This window comes from Amblyomma americanum, chromosome 11 (genome assembly GCF_052857255.1).
Source record: "Amblyomma americanum isolate KBUSLIRL-KWMA chromosome 11, ASM5285725v1, whole genome shotgun sequence".
Lineage (NCBI taxonomy): Eukaryota > Metazoa > Arthropoda > Arachnida > Ixodida > Ixodidae > Amblyomma > Amblyomma americanum.
Window position 1 is genome coordinate 84,301,116 of NC_135507.1, and position 13,240 is coordinate 84,314,355.

General features: G+C 51.9%; 1 long non-coding RNA gene across 1 annotated transcript in view; it reads left to right on the top strand.

Annotated features, from left to right (window-relative positions):
* The window catches only part of LOC144111374 (uncharacterized), a 323,266-nt gene that overhangs the window by 170,378 nt on the left and 139,648 nt on the right, over window positions 1-13,240 (top strand). The gene's annotated exons all lie outside the window — the stretch shown is intronic.

Consider the following 13,240-nt stretch of genomic DNA (forward strand, 5'->3'; position numbering starts at 1 on the left):
TGGCGCTCGGCAACCGGCGGCTGTGGGACCTGGAAATGACGACCGCGTCGCCCGAGGAGACTCGCGGCGACTCGGTCCAGCTGCTTCGGCTGCAACGGTCCACCCGACTGTGGGTGCTCGCGTTCGGCGCCGCGTCTCCCGCGGGCAAGAACCTGCGCAACGTTCTGGTGGTTGCGCGGGCGCAGTGCGAGAGCGACAACCGCGACTTTAGGCGACAGGTGCAAGTGGCCCTGCAAGAACGCGCGGCGGCCATAGCCGACCACGGCCTCGTGCCCCTCGAGTCGTGGCGCTGGAGGAGGCCCAAGAGGCGCAGGAGAAAGAACAAGAAGAGAAAGGCCGCCGTCGTCGTTGCCGGCGCCGCCGGTGTGCCGCTCAGACAGAGACAGCAACTGAACTCGACGAAGGGGGGCATCGCCGAAGAAGAAGAGGACGAGGGCTGCATGGCCAAGGAAGAACAAGACGAATACGATCGGAGTTCGCAGACGGAGGTGTTTACACTGAGTGCCAAAACGCTGTGCCGGCGCTACGTGTCGTACGCAAAGTACTTGTCGTCCGAGTGGAACCGCATGGGACGGCAGCGGCCGACCAAGCAGCACGGCGGCTCGTGACCCCGCCGGGCCCACCAGTGTCTGCCGCATCGGCGGCGGCCGCGCTAAAATACTCTTTTCTAGCAAACCGAGTAGTGTTGTAGAGAGATTACCGTGACTACGAGTACGGCACGCGGGGGTACGGGGAGTCGGGCCACCCGGACCGAAAACGTGCGGCACCTTTTTACGGCGACAGGGTCTCGGGATTACCGTACCCCCGTGTGCCGTAGTCGTGATTACGAGTACGGCACGCGGGGGTACGGTGATTACGAACCTCCGGACCGATAACGTGCGCCACCTCGTTGCGGCGACGGGGTCTCGAGGTTACCTACCCCCCGTGTGCCGTAGTCGTGACTACGCGTACGGGAAGTCGGCCTCTCCGAACCGAAAACGTGCGGCACCTTTTTACGGCGACAGGGTCTCGGGATTACCGTACCCCCGTGTGCCGTAGTCGTGACTACGAGTACGGCACATTGGGGTACGGTGATTCCGATCCTCAGGACCGAAAACGTGCGGCACCTTGATGCGCCGACAGGGTCTCGGGATTACCGTACCCCCGGGTGCCGTAGTCGTGACTACGAGTACGGCACACAGGGGTACGAGGAGTCGGGCTCTCCGGACCGAAAACGTGCGGCACCTTGTTGCGGCGACCGGGTCTTGAGATTACCGTACCCCCCGTGTGCCGTAGTCGTGACTACGAGTACGGCACACGGGGGTACGGGGGAGTCGGGCTCTCCGGACCGAAAACGTGCGGCACCTTGTTGCGGCGACAGGGTCTCGGGATTTCTGTACCCCCCGTGTGCCGTAGTCGTGAAACTAGAGTCGGGGCGATGACGTCATCACGCAGAGAGTGCAACACGTTTTGCAAAAATTGAAAACGGGAGGTGTGCGAGATTTGGTGCCAAGGTTTGGGGTCCGGACCCGGTCGATCTCGCTATCCGTGATTGCGCAACACCCCCCCCCCCCCCCTTCTCATTTACATTTTACGAGTACGGCACTTTGGGGTACGGTGATTCCGAACCTCCGGACCAAGAACGTGCGGCACCGCGTTGCGGCGACAGGGTCTCGAGATTACCGTACCCCCGTGTGCCGTAGTCGTGACTACGAGTACGGCACATTGGGGTACGGTGATTCCGAACCTCCGGACCGAAAACGTGCGACACCTTGTAGCGGCGACGGGTTCTCGGAATTACCGTACCCCCCGTGTGCCGTAGTCGTGACTATGAGTACGGCACACGGGGTACGGGGAGTCGGGCTCTCCGGACCGAAAACGTGCGGCACCTTGTTGCGGCGACAGGGTCTCAAGATTACCGTACCCCCCGTGTGCCGTACTCGTGAAACTAGAGTCGGGGCGATGACGTCATCACGCAGAGAGTGCAACACTTTTTGCAAAAATTGAAAACGGGAGGTGTGCGAGATCGGGTGCCAAGGTTTGGGGTCCGGACCCGGTCGATCTCGCTATCCTTGATTGCGCAACACCCCCCCCCTTCTCATTTACATTTTACGAGTACGGCACTTTGGGGTACGGTGATTCCGAACCTCCGGACCGAAAACGTGCGGCACCAGGTTGCGGCGACGGGTTCTCGGAATTACCGTACCCCCGTGTGCCGTAGTCCTGACTACGAGTACGGCACATTGGGGTACAGTGATTCCGAACCTCCGGACCGAGAACGTGCGGCACCTTGTTGCGGCGACAGGGTCTCGGTATTACCGTACCCCTCGTGTTTTGTAGTCGTGACTACGAGTACGGCACATTGGGGTACGGTGATTCCGAACCTCCGGACCGAAAACGTGCGGCACCGTTTTACGGCGACGGGTTCTCGGAATCACCGTACCCCCAGTTTGCCGTAGTGGTGTTTGCTATGCTTGTTTGTGTAGGCTCCGAGACGGCGACCATGCGCAAGCAAGTAATGCGTGACGGTGCTTATCGGTACGCGCCGTCGACGCTTACAGGCGGCGACGATGCGCAAGCAAGTAACGTGTGACGGTGCTTATCGTTACGCAATGCGCCGTGCTGGATTCCGCGACACGTGCCGCCGAGTAATGGGAAACGCTTACGGGGTACTATGCTTATCGCCAGAATTTCGTAATGCGCCGCGCTGGGCATTTCTTTCGTTCTGCGACACGCGCCCGTTGAGTAATGCGAGAAATGCTTAATAACGCGGCGGCAGGCGTCTCTTGCAGACCAGCGTCGAAGCGTTGTCGTGCTGGACACTTGCTGCGACACAAGCTTGAAGCGCGTGCGCAGGCGTGCACATCACGCCCGAACCGATGGAATCTCCTCCAACAAAGATACGCCGCCTCTCGCGAAAGGGCTCGCCACCGGCCAACGTCCTGCTTGATTTTGCGGATCGCGATCGAGGAACCAAAGTGTGCGCAGATGCTTCGACGGATGCGGCTACCGTTCTACGTGCAGACCACCGCGTGTCCCCGGCGTGCCAAGACTCCTCAACGTGCGCGGTAGCCGAACCTGCAGACCGCCGCGTGTCCCAGGCGTGCCAAGCCTCCTCGACGTGCGCGGTAGCCGAACCTGCAGACCGCCGCGTGTCCCTGGCATGCCAAGCCTCCTCGACGTGCGCGGTAGCCGAAATTGTGGACCGCCGCGTGTCCCAGGTGTGTCAAGACTCTTCGACGTGCGCGACAACTGAACCTGCAGACCGCCGCGTGTCCCAGGCGTGCCAAGACTCATTGACGTGCGCGACAACCGAACCTGCAGACCGCGCGTGCCAAGACTCGTCGACGTGCTCGACAACCGAAATTGCGGACCACCGCGTGTCCCCGGCGTGCCAAGACTCATCGACGTGCGCGACAACCGAACCTGCAGACCGCGCGTGCCAAGACTCGTCGACGTGCTCGACAACCGAAATTGCGGACCACTGCGTGTCCCCGGCGTGCCAAGACTCATCGACGTGCGCGACAACCGAACCTGCAGACCGCGCGTGCCAAGACTCGTCGACGTGCTCGACAACCGAAATTGCGGACCACCGCGTGTCCCTGGCGTGCCAAGACTCATCGACGTGCGCGACAACCGAACCTGCAGACCGCGCGTGCCAAGACTCGTCGACGTGCTCGACAACCGAAATTGCGGACCACTGTGTGTCCCCGGCGTGCCAAGACTCATCGACGTGCGCGACAACCGAACCTGCAGACCGCGCGTGCCAAGACTCGTCGACGTGCTCGACAACCGAAATTGCGGACCACTGCGTGTCCCCGGCGTGCCAAGACTCATCGACGTGCGCGACAACCGAACCTGCAGACCGCGCGTGCCAAGACTCGTCGACGTGCTCGACAACCGAAATTGCGGACCACCGCGTGTCCCCGGCGTGCCAAGACTCATCGACGTGCGCGACAACCAAACTTGCAGACCGCCGCGTGTCCCCGGCGTGCCAAGATTCATCTACGAGTGCGGTAGCCAACCTTGCAGACCGCCGCGTGTCCCAGGCGTGCCAAGATTCTCCGACGGATGCAGCGCCCGTCCTACTCGAAGGTGCGAACCGGACGCCACGTGCGGCGACCGAGGCGCACCGAGACTTGTCTGCGGACCCTCGTGTTCCCGACGTCGACTTTGGAGAACGCCGGTCGGTCGAGGTGTCTCGAGACCAGGTGACGAACGAATTGCTCTCTGTGGCTCTGGGCCGGCCCTCGATTCCCCCGGTCGCGTTCCCGCTAGACTTTGTGGACCAGACACTGCACGACCAGGCGTCGTTTCCGCCCTGCACGGGAAGCCGCGACACGTGCTGGATTCGCACGCCCGCGGGGTTTCGGCGATTCACCACCGTCGAAGAAGAGACGCTCAAGTACGTGTGCGCGGTGGAAACGCCCGACTGCGTGTCGTTCGAGCAGTACACTCCGAAATTGCCCACGCCGCGCCAGAGCCACTGCCTCGACGACCCGGATCTGGCTCCGGTCGGATTCGTCAACGTGTGCCTACAGTTTGTCCTGCAAGAGCACTTGCAATCGCCCAAGACCAACTGGTGAGGGCGAGCGCGACGCGTCGCTGTGCAGGGCGGTGTACTTCAACACCCCCTGGACAGGTTTTCAGGCCTGCGCGTCACGTGATATGACGTCGGCGACGTCACGGCGCGAAGGCCAGCCGGTTTGGCTGGTATTCATTCGCGCGCGTTGCGAACGCATGAGCACGAAAAGGGAAGCATCCGCATATACGGACGTGTGTTTTACGTATAAAAATAGGAATTTTAGAGATGTAAACGAACGCAGCTCATGACGCGCCGGCTGAACATCCGTTTGGTGTTCATTTATTGTGCTGATGACCCACGAAGAAACAGGTTGTTCTCCCAGACAAACTTTTGGTAAGGAGCTAGAGTACACATTTTGTACGGTTTCAGATTCCAGTGAGCCATACATCCTTAAATGACAGACAGAAATCAAACAGAAGTATCCTTGTTTATTTTGAGCATCACTCACGCGTGAACCAAAAATGATCGGCGAACTTGTTTAGATGCTAACGTTATTGCAAAGTGTACATGAGGAAAAACACTCAAAATATATGGGGGGCGAAGGACAAGCGTACATGACTTCTGCAAGCAGTGAATCAAAAACATAGCCAAATAAATATAACATGTATTTACATATATCACTCGGCGCACAAGTACACAAAGCGTAAGACAGGCAAAGCTTACTTTTCAACAAAAATGCTCGCCTTCCTTTTTTTCAACTTATCCTCTCGTACGACACGGTCAAGATCGTTTTTCTGCTTACACAGATTATTGAGCAAAATATTTGTGGCACAGTTAGTCACTAACGCCCCCAGCAAATCGGATGTGTGACCTTTTTCGCAAGTAGACACCTCTTCAAAGCTTGGGAGTGATTTCATTGTCAGGTACCTTACAAGCTTTTTTTGATTTCCGACTTGTAGAAAGTGTGCGTAGGTGCTTTCTGCTACAAGCTTCCTGACAACGGCTTCTGCGTGCATCACCACGGTGACCACAAATGCTGATGGGAATTTCAGGCCACCGCGATCAAGCTGGGCTATTAATGAATGGGCATCATCATCTGGCGCACTTTCAACCCTACCAACAACCAGGCTGTCTCGACAGCTGTCGCATTTTACGACTTTTAATGCAGCATGAGCACAATAGCCGCCAACATAAGCAATGACAGGCATACGCGACTTCAGAGCATCAAGGTCAGCGTCAGTAACTGTTATGTGGAAACTGTTTACGGTACTCATTACGGGAAGAGAGTTCTGGAGGCGGATCCTTCCTTCAGTTTCGTACAGCTGACGAACAGAAATGTGATACTGTCCCCCTGCCATCTGCCTGTACTGCCCAAAGCGGCTTTCTAAAGAGTCGGTCTGAACTTTTCCAAGAAGTACGTACTCGTGGCCAAGGTCACTAATGCAATACTTCGAAAACTCCATTAGAGAATACGATGAAAGCCTTAAAGCGCTCAACGTTTCCTTTGTCAGCACGCCTGTGTCGTGACGGTAAAATTCCCAGGCATCAAGCCATGTGATGAAGGAAGACAAGAAGGCTATCTTTGGATCATCTTCAGTAGATGAAATGGGCTCCTCGAACACATTGCGATGGTGGAATCCCTTTTTTGGAGATTGATGATCTTGATGAAGTTCGACGTCGCTTCCGCATGGTAGAGAGAAGTGTCTGAGTTCTTGGCTTTGAGGGCTTCCGCTACATGTGGATTAAATACTTGAAGTGCGAGTTTTACGTTCTGCCTTTCTAAATTGCTGGGGTTCAGTGCCTTTGATGTTAGACCATAACCTGACTTTAAAAGTTCTGAAGCTTCCTGCTTGTGCAGCTCGCGCAAGTCTTTGAACGAAGCTGTTTTAATGCTCTCGGGATGGACACTGTTGTCCGAGAGGTCGAAGTGAGGGTAGAAAAAGCATGTGCCAAAATTTTTTGATTTAGCCAGTTGTTACGAATGCATTTCAGGAGGTGGACAGAATCTACCACATAAAAAAGTGGTCGCGAACAATCTGCTGGATTCTGATAAACAATGCGAAGTTTACGTGGTGTTGAGAACATCATCATCGCCTTCCTGTTGAGAGAGTTGTTGTCGCAGACGACGGCAGCTACTCTGTACCCAATTTTTTCTAAGCCCAAAATGACTGTTTTCAGAACAGCATAAAGCTGATCACCATTTATCGTCTTAACAGGCAGAATGTGTGCCACTTCTTTAAAGGAACTTAGCTGGCTTTGAATCATGAACACATGCGCCGACGTCGCTGCTTCACTGGAATTGGCAGCGGCGCCGCATATGTTGCCACCTTTGTAGTCTAAGCAAGCTTTTATATATATTTCATCCAGCATCAGAATAACTGTGTGCTCATGAGGCTGTAGATTCTTGAACCTTTGTGCAACATATTGCAAGAAATTATTGTTTGAGCACTCATTCTCTGGCGACAATCGGAAAGATGAACACACAAAATACATGCAAGAACCATAGTCTGTGAACTGTACTGGATGCGCTCTTTTCCAACAAGTAGCAACTGCTCCCGCATAAACTTCACGGTCTCTTTTTGCTCTCATCCAGAGACGTCTCAAGCTTGTCGATGAGAGCAGTTATTGTGTTCAGAAAGTGAGAACAGGTTTGGTGCTCATCACCTAACGAGCCAAGACGTTCTAATAAATCCATCAAGTCGCTCACATCGCGAACAGAGTCAGGCACAACACCTTCTGCTACCCTCTTGATTTGAACGCCATAATGGCATGCACTGAGTTGCAGATTGCCGAAAACTGTCACTGACGCTTTCAGCCATGGTGTTCCTTCATCGACAATCTGCAGAAACATTGTGCACTCGGTCTGATGAATGACTGTCCACATTTTGGGTACTTGTGCAGTTTCGAGCCGCACTCGCATCTCTTCAAGCGTTGAGAAGAGACGTTGTTGACGCTGTTCCTCATATGACGCAACAGACTCTTCGAGAGCCCGAGCTAGTTCTGAAGCTTCCTGTCGGCTTCTTTTCACGTCAGGCGCCTCTCTTGTGCTGTGACCTGCCTTTGATAGGTATGACGGACATTCAGGGAACAAATTCGGCACAGATCCGAGGCGTAAACGAGGCACTGGCAAGTCCACCTCAAGCACTCTCCCTGTCCTCGGATCGGTGTACGTTGTTTTTCGCTCGAAGCACGAAGGATCGAAATGATCGGCGCACACCTGCGCAAACACGGAGTACACATTCAGTCTCACAAACATTACCACTACCGGTTATCCTGCCACATCGTTGCATCAGCAATTAACGCTTTCAATAAAGCAGGATTAACGCAGATGAAGTGGCACTAGAAAAGCTACAGAGATGCAAGAATGAGCTCACCTTGGTGTACGAAGTCGGCACAAAATCCTTCCGAGGAATGGCACGTGTCCATTTTCTTATGGTGTTCTCGTCTTTTGGAAACGAAAACACCTGCACCTTTTTTCCCTTCAGGTAATTGCCAGAACAACCCGGCACGCAACACTTATTGGGCATCGCACCTTCAACCTCCTATAACACGCATAGGAAGTCAGCAAGGCACGGCCGTCAAGGCGAGGTCGAGGGTCACTCTGGCCACTGTAGCCGCTTCCGTGACGGCTCAATTTTAACCACATTCCTGACGGGAAGAAGGGAGGCCGGGAACGTCGGCCGGCGGGCCGTGACGTCAGAATTTTGGGCGCAGGCCTGAAAACCTGTCCAGGGGGTGTTGTGTACTTGCTCGCGCGTCACCCTGACTGCGTGGCTCATTGCTGCGTGTGGTGTCATCCGCTGTCGAGCCTGCATCAATCCGACGACTCTGCGGCGGCGGACGCGGCGGCGGCGGCAGCAGCGCACGCGCTTCTTCGCGCGCTGTTTACTTGTGGCGCTTCCGACATGGGAACGGTGTCTCTCAGTCTGCACCTGCGGGTCGTCCCGGCAGTGCCGCAAATTTACGACGACGTTTCGCGAATTCCCCTGGCCCGCCACGCGCAGATTTCCTTGTACAAGCCAACCGGCGAGGCGGCGGCGGCCACCGAGAACGAACCCTCGCAAGAGGCGCTGATCGTTGCCCTGCGCCGCTTCGTGTCGACCGTGAAGGGAATCGTGATGCTCTGCTGCGGCCCCGGGGTGAACTGGACGGACGCGCTGCGAGAGTGGACCCTGCAGGCAGCCTCGGTTACGATCCGATCCAACTGCGCCGAACCGTGCTCGCTGGACCAACTGCTCCTGTCGCTGCCGCCGCTGCTCCGCCTGCGCAGGCTGTCGGTAAAGCGGTCCAAGAGCCAGCCGTTCTTGCTGCACGCGTTGAACAGCTACCGCCTGCCACCGATCGGCCTGCAGAAGACGCGACTGGCTCATTCTAGCCTACCGTTTGCGCGACCCCGCGAGCTGTGCGCGCCGCGACGCGAGCTGCGGGAGCTGCGCGAGCTGTGCGTGTGGACCGACCGAGCGAGCCTGATCGAGCTGGCGTCGCTGTTGTCGGTGCGACTGTGCTGGCCAAATATGTGGTCCCGGGGTCCGGCCCGTTCGACAGATTGGACGTGCAAGACGTGCTGAACGTGGCGCACCAGCTGGCCGACTGCCGCCCTAGCCTTCGCGAGGTGAGGTGCAGCCGACAGGTGTGGTCCTCTTCGTGGATAGCGCCGGTTCTGGAGGGCGACGATTACGAGGAGCCGTACGAACACGACGCCCCGCAAAGCTGGACGCGCTGGAGGATTCGAGACGTCGAGCAACGGGAGCGACGCGGGCGAGGCGAGGATCGAGACCTCGAGCACCAATTTGAGCAGTACGAGCGAGAGGAGCGCGAGCGACGCGGAGAAGACGTCGCGATCCTTACAAAAATTTGTATCGTGTTGCTTTAGAATTTCTTTCTAGTTTTCTCAATAGAATCTATTGTGTTGCTTTTAACTTTGTATGTAGTATGTTAAAAGAGTTCCAATAACTAATTGGCCACCGCATTCTTATAGGATCACAAAGAAGTACTGGTATAGAAATACTGTATTAATGAGTGTCTTTTGTAACTCTCTAAGGAGATTCAATAGAAACTCTTTCAGCTTTTGTCGATAGAGCCTATAGTGGATTTACTGAACCTCTATAACTATTATGTAACGAGTTTCGATAACTAATTGGCCACCGCATCCGTATAAAAATGCAATGAGGCTTTGCTATATAAATAATTTAATGAGTGTCTTCTGCAACTCTCTAAGGAGATCCAATCGAAGCTCTTTTAGCTTTCCTCAATAGAGCCTATAGTGGCTTTACTGAACCTCTGTAAGTATTACCTAACGAGTTCCAATAACTAATTGTTCACCGCATTGTTATAGGAACACGAAAAGGTAGTGCTATTGAAACACTTCATTGATCGTCTTTTGCAAATCTTTTGAGAGATTCAAAAGAACCTCCTTTATCTTTCCTTGATAGAGCCTATAGTGGATTTACTCAACCTCTAACTATTATGTAACGAGTTTCAATGACTAACTGGCCACCGCATTCCTATAGGAAGCCTAGGAGGTATTGCTCTTTTGGATTTCCTGAGTAGAGCTTACAGTGTAGTTATTGAAGCTCTATAAGTATTACCAAACGAGTTTCAATACATTCTTTACGAACATGAAGAGGTAGGTAGAAATACTTGTAGACTGAAGCCACGGGGACTTGAAAAAGTGAGTGAATGTGATATGTGCTGCAAAACATGCAATCATACAAGAAGGTCCTTCATGCATTGTTTATTACCTAGTCTCATTTAATCTCCCGAGAGAGCAGGGAGGACAAGCTGCTCTTCAGGCGGATAGAGTCGGCCTTGAACTCCCGAATAGTGAAGCCTGCACAAAGAAGCACGCAAGCAGATGAATAATTTGACACAAATCTCGCACACTCGACACTTCATGCACATGTTATTAACTAATTTTAACACAGTGAGCTTAAACTTAGCCACTTTCGTCGAACGGAACTTAAGTTTTCAATGAAGCTTCAACCCACATTATTCACATCTACCATATAATTCTCTGCGGCAAGAATAGAGTCCGTTGTTGACTTTTCTTAAGCTAATCCCAAACTGGAATAACACGCATAAAAAAAATTGGAGGGGATACTTGAGCTCTGCCTTAAGGGTATGATGCGATCGCAATGGGGAATGCCCATATATGTGAAATTGGGCATTCTCGACTATGCATTCATAGATCCTTGGGAGTCCTCATACCACTCCTGGCGCAATGGTGCAGCGGTTAGGTCATGCGCCACTGCCCTGCCATGGCAGATGCTGTCACTGGTGTGGTTGCTCTTCCTGAGCAACCTCTCCTGACCAATCATTAATTTTATTTCCACCTGTGATAGAGGTCTGTTTGCTCACAATATAGTGAACAGGTTGTGATGATTTCACAAGGTCACAAGATTCTGGGTGGCTTCTCTGGCTGCGAGGCTTCAAACGGTGTCCAATGCCAACACAGGGCAATTTTTTCCGACACGGAGGGAACTCCCGCATTAAAATTTGGATGCAACTGACTCCTTTTACACACTGCATTGTGGGTCATGGGTGGACACGTCCTGTATGCAAGCTATGTGGCCATGAATACTCAATCATGTGATGACGCTTTGGCATAGATGTGGTTTTTCAAAGAGCAAGCAAAATGCATGCACGCCAGGTTGCTAGTGTCATCTGTTGGCGGCTAAAAGAAGCTGGCCTCGCAGGTAGCCCAAGAATGGCAGCCTCCCGGTGGGACATGATGCATAGGAATAATAATCAGTTTCATGCATCAGGTGCAACACTGTGAAAGGTTCGTGAAAGGCAGTCTGCACAAAAAAAAAAATATAGGAAGGTGTGTTACTCCACGCTTGTTCCGACAACGTATTGTCGGCAATAAGTGAGCATTTAACCAAGCTCATGACAAATGTATCATGCAATAAGCCTGCAGGAAAAGCATTTATCATTTTTTGCTCAAACAAGAGCGCTAGATTGAACAGCATTGCACCTGATGTATGAAACTGTGCAGTCGTGCTCCAATAATATGACCCCCATTAATATAGACTACTCTAATTACTGATAGTTTTTCAGCAGACAAAATTTCTGCAGTGCATTTATGCCTCGTCAGTATGGAAGCTCACTGCCTGGACAATAAACAAGGTGGAAATGTATAGAGGCCATTGGAGCCCATGTGTTTTTGCAGCATTTATATGCATAGCAATGAGAAGAAAACCTTGACTACCCCAGCTAGATCTTTCCTTTCCCATATTTTCAGAGCAGGGGCCAGCAACAGCCAGCGGAAAAGTGGCAATACCTTATGATGTCCTTTTTTTTCTGTCTTCGTGCTTTACAGTGCTAAGAGGCCCCATCCCAATTATAAATAGCACAAAAAATGAAAACACAAGAAGTCAGATGTTACCTTGCCCTCCTACAGTACTTTTCATCCCAAACATTTACCAAGTGTCCCAAGTGGCCAAGCTACACATGCCCACCTAAAAAAATGTTTGTTGACAGAAGCATATGAAGCAACAAAAATACACAAAACACATACAAACATGCATAGAAATACATACAACAGTTTATCATGGTTAAAGAGAGAATGATGAAAACGTGGGGAGAAGGCAAGCTCCCCACAAGCCATTTCATTTGTACCAGCAAAATTTACTATAGTCGGATACAGCTTAAGTCTGCAGTGAAGCTCCGCCCACATTTAGGACCGGTGCACAGAATCCCTCCATGACAAAAACGTAGCCCCTTGTTAAAACTTCTTTTGTCACCTAAACAAGAACCTAATCACAAGAAAAAAGCTACAGGCTCTAAAATTTTCATACCTGGCATGTTTCATAAAGTCAAACATTAAAAATGATTTCGTTTACTTTTGTGACTGCCTAGCAGAGTTATACAGTATGCCGCAGACCGTGTCCCAGTGTTAACAACTGCTGTTTTTTAAAGTTGTATCCTACTATAGAAGAGATATGAAGGCAGCCAAAATTGTGCAAAATTAGATGTTTTAAGGTACATGTGCAGTTAAAATGTAATGCATAGGCAGCACACAGACATGACATTTAAGGAGACCAACAACTCATGTACCCAGCTTTTTTCAATGCAGTGGAAAGCACTACATTTGAAGAGCCTAACCAGCACTGCACATGTCGATCAGTTGTTTTTTGAAATTGCAGGGGGAAGGGCTGCATATAGAAGCAGAGTAAATACTAGTGTTCCGGCTAAACGTAATGAAGTTTTTTAAAAGCACATCAGTGTCCTAGGCAAGTGGAACAAACTCAACGCTGATGGGTGTTAAGGCACTGTTCATGGCACTTGGTTTCAGTTGCCTGGGACAATCAGTGTTGTTTAATAGATTGACTGGAACAGCAACTTCCACAGCCCTAGTCCCTATGCGTCACGGCCAGTCTTGTATACACTACAGAATAAAAGTAACCAGTTACAATTGAAATGCAACTTATTTCATTGGTCTATTACAGCCCCAGAGGCAAATGATTTCTACTCCATTATTTGCGTTCCAACTTTTATTGTAATAATGCAAGATACTCAGACTAAAATGAACTCGTGCAGCTTGCATGATATGCTGTCGTGCAGTGTCAACTTTCACGAGTTTTTTGAAGCTATTGTAGTAATATATGAAACTCTGGAAGTAGTACTGGTTTCAACAGAATCCTTCCTTTATGCACTGTTGCGAGCTATATATCTCTGCCTTCTTGCTCTGTGTAGTTGCCGCCAAGCTCGGTGTAGTCAAAGTAAAATTTCAGT